Source organism: Fopius arisanus, unplaced genomic scaffold (genome assembly GCF_000806365.1).
Source record: "Fopius arisanus strain USDA-PBARC FA_bdor unplaced genomic scaffold, ASM80636v1 scaffold00185, whole genome shotgun sequence".
In the NCBI taxonomy this organism is placed as follows: domain Eukaryota; kingdom Metazoa; phylum Arthropoda; class Insecta; order Hymenoptera; family Braconidae; genus Fopius; species Fopius arisanus.
In genome coordinates this window covers 176475-180343 of record NW_011887924.1, presented here as the reverse complement: position 1 = coordinate 180343, position 3869 = coordinate 176475, and the positions used below count along the sequence as shown (strand labels likewise).

The 3869-nt window shown below is 40.1% G+C and overlaps 1 long non-coding RNA gene across 1 annotated transcript; it reads right to left on the bottom strand.

Annotated features, from left to right (window-relative positions):
- Positions 1-343: 343 nt before the first annotated feature.
- LOC105272475 (uncharacterized) lies at positions 344-3642 on the bottom strand. Its single transcript, XR_892771.1, has 3 exons — positions 3592-3642; positions 2498-2710; positions 344-789 (listed from the first exon to the last, which is right to left on the bottom strand). It is a non-coding gene; the product is annotated as an uncharacterized lncRNA (long non-coding RNA).
- Between the last annotated feature and the right edge of the window lie 227 nt (positions 3643-3869).

The following is a 3869-nucleotide window of genomic DNA, read 5'->3' as shown; positions in this document are numbered from 1 at the left end:
GCGAGTCGTCTATTGGCCGAACCATCACTTATGGCTATCAGTTGTTTGAATCTCTCCTAAATTAACTAAAATCATGAAAATCTTACTCTCAACATTCACATTTGAAATTAAAGCCATTGGATCCGGTCATAAACGTTCTAATAATTTTGCCGAGGTAACCAGCGGACATCCAGTGGCCTTGGAGAGGGGCTGTTGCCGCTTGGGTACCCCACGAGAATTGTTAAAACGCTTCACAGATCTTTCGATTTTGCTCCAGTCAGTTCTCTAATGCGTTCGACGTGAGAAATTCTAAAAACCTCATCAAACCAGTTATTAAAAATTATTCTTTACAATCACTCGGAACCATCGATCGACCCGACAGAAGTGCGGAGAAATAATAATTAATCCAACCCGAAATCCAATATCAACGACCATTTGGCTTCATCCATTGACATCGTCATCGAGGGCCTGAACTCTTCCTTAGATCGCAGCATCCAGCATTTAACATCTCACATCCAGTCGAGAGGAAGAGAAACCAGAGGCGAGGAAAAATTTATTCGAATTCAATCTCCAGCCGAGAAATCGTAAGTAAATTGAAAATAACCGTCATAACCCGGAGATCGATTGATCCTCCAAATCCTGAATCGAAAAATGAAGAGAGCGCGGACGATAAAACGAGAAGTTCAAACCCAACCCAGTAACGGCAAGTCAAGCGACGGTCGACTACCGCTCGGCGGCTATTGCTTTAAGACGGCTTCCCTAAATTCTCGTCAAATTTGCCTCAAACTTCATCAGTAATTTCCCTACGATCTGTAAAAAATAAATTTATTATTTTTCATGGAAATTCGGGGGAATACGTAACATTATTTTCTCTATCCCGGAGGTCGGTTGATACTCCAAAAATCAGAGTTCTTTCGAAACGAAATTGTTCGGTTCTCGCGAAAAGCTCGGAAAGTGCGATAGTGCGCGTGCGAATTGTGTTAACCTAGTTTCGGCAAGCTTAGTGATTTTCGGCTACCGCTCGACGAATTTCGCTTACCTTAGGCTTCCCTAAAAATGAAAAATTCGCAACATGATAGTGCACTTTAATGAATCAAAAAAAGAAACATTCCATCCGTTGGAAAATCAAATTCTAAATTCTTTTATGGTCCGATTTAGTGAGAATTCGTAACATTAGTCGAATACCTCAGAGTATTTACTGACGAATTTATGGATTGGGATGATCTTCTCCCATATGCAATGCTATCGTACAATACCACTGTGCATAGTTCTACCAATTTCACACCGTTTGAACTCTTATATGGCAAAAGAGCCAGAATGCCAACTAATATCCATGAAGAACAAGAAATTGACAATTACAACGACTTCATGGTAGATCTAATTACCAAATTAGATAAAATACACCGAATAGCCTTTAATAACTTGAAGAAATCTAAGTTACATTCCAAAGAGTTTTACGATCGACACTAAAATCCCCTTCAGCTACAGATAGGAAAATTTGCATTTGTGCAGAAGGAGCCACAAACTAGTAAACTAGATCAAAAGTACACTGGACCATATGAAATAGTCGATATCATTGAAAAGGGGAATGTCTATCTAGAAACCGAAGAAGGTCGCAGATTCATGAAACACCCAAATAAGCTAAAACTGTGTCAAGAAGAATGAAGTAACAAAAGCCAGTGCTGCCAATCTTGACTGATGATAAAATAAATCTAACGAAACATGTTCCACTCTACAGGAAATAATGCATAGAATATCTCCGCCAAAAGACAGAATTCCAGTCTACGTTGATGGTTCATGTTCCTACAATGGAACCGACAAAGCTGTCGCTGGAATCGGAGTATGGTTTGCGGACAATCACCCATTAAATACCTATAAGACTATTCGAGGAATTCGAGCAACAAATATTACTGCAGAAGCCCTTGCTGCCATTGAAGCGTGCAAAATATGTCTAAGACATGAAATCACAGCTATAAAAATCATCACGGATTCAAAGTATCTGATAAGCTGTATGACAGAATATATCGGAAAATGGAAAATCAATGGATGGCTAAATGCAAAATCAAAACCTGTAGTCAATCAAATGTTATTACAACAACTAGACAAGCTCTTACAACAAATGAATGTAAGATTCGAATACACACCGGGTCACCAAGGAGTTTATGGGAACGAAAGAGCAGATGAACTGTTACGAATTCTCACTAAATCGGACCATAAAAGAATTTAGAATTTGATTTTCCGACGGATGGAATGTTTCTTTTTCTGATTCATTAAAGTGCACTATCATGTTGCGAATTTTTCATTTTTAGGGAAGCCTAAGGTAAGCGAAATTCGTCGAGCGGTAGCCGAAAATCACTAAGCTTGCCGAAACTAGGTTAACACAATTCGCACGCGCACTATCGCACTTTCCGAGGTTTTCGCGAGAACCGAACAATTTAGTTTCGAAAGAACTCTGATTTTTGGAGTATCAACCGACCTCCGGGATAGAGAAAATAATGGTTGTAATCACTAGACTCACCTCTAAATTTTTCCTGGCCGTTCTAGTGGCGACTCGACTATGGTACAGCGGATCAGTTGTTACACTAGAGTGATGGGCGATGTGGATCGTCGGAAAATTCAGCCTATTCTTTGACAGGCTGGATAAAGTTTTTCGGTGGACACACACACACGTTCAGTTTGTTTTTCCTTTTATTGCTTAAAACTTCAGATCCAGTGTATTCACTTCAAGTTGCTAAATAATATATTCAAATATTAATACGTTGTTCACGTGAAGTTGTTCATTTATTTATCTGATGGTTTTAGAATTTAGGCGTTGGGTGCATCGTCAAAGACCCGGGCGGTAATTTTTTTGGGAAAGATAATTTCTATTGGAATGAGGAATGGGTGGAATAATCAAATCGAAAATTGAGTGAAATGTCAACCGCAAAATCTCAAGTCCAATAAACCATCCGTAAGGGACGATCAATTGACCCACGAGAAAACGGAGTTGACAGGAATCAGCCGCAGAATCCTGAGGTCGACAGACCGTCCCCAAAGGGCCAGTTAGTTTTCCTCGAAAATAGCGGGTTTGATAGTTAACCTAGAAGAACGGGGGTTGCCTCACCAGAATAGCATCGGGTAATCCCGACGTCAGTCCAGCCAGTCAGCCACGACTCTCCCTAGTCAACTTGTATCAGCCGCAGGCTCGCGGAATTGATCCACAAACCAGCGGGGTTGATAGGATGGGAATTAATTTTCAAACGTGAGAAGGGCTGTCACTTAGGAGAAACTAATGGGAACAATTCAATTAAAATTTCATTTCAAATTCGCGACCGAGCCCGCAATCAGTACAATGCACCGTCGAAATCGGAACGAAATTATGGATTTAAGCGAAAAATATTTTTAGTCTTGAATTGTGGACTGAAAATCTTCCCTATAGAATTTAAAAATGAATTTAATTTGGAAATAGGTTACATGAAAATTTTCAATCATAGAAAAAAAATGTTAATTTCCGAAAATTTATAAAGTCCAAGAGGACAGAGCACGAAAAATTTCAAAGTCCAAGAGGACACGGAACACAAAAAAATTCACAGTCCACAATTCTCGATTTTTTTCCAAGTCCAAACTGGTTACTTTTAATTTAATTCACGGAGCTCTTCTGAGCTTATGACCGGCGATTCCGAGCGTTGACGTTGAACTGACTGTTTTTCTGGCATCGGGAGGTACATAGACTGAACAGTCGTAGCGCACGGAGTGTCTCCGGCGCGCATGGGTGGGAGTACTGCGTTGAACGTTAGACTTGCTGCCTCATAGTGGGGATCACGCGTCGAGTATACCCCTATATATTAAGTATGGCACATAGCTAATACTGTGGCACCCATTATGTCTCTACAAATTCGAATTTGAACATT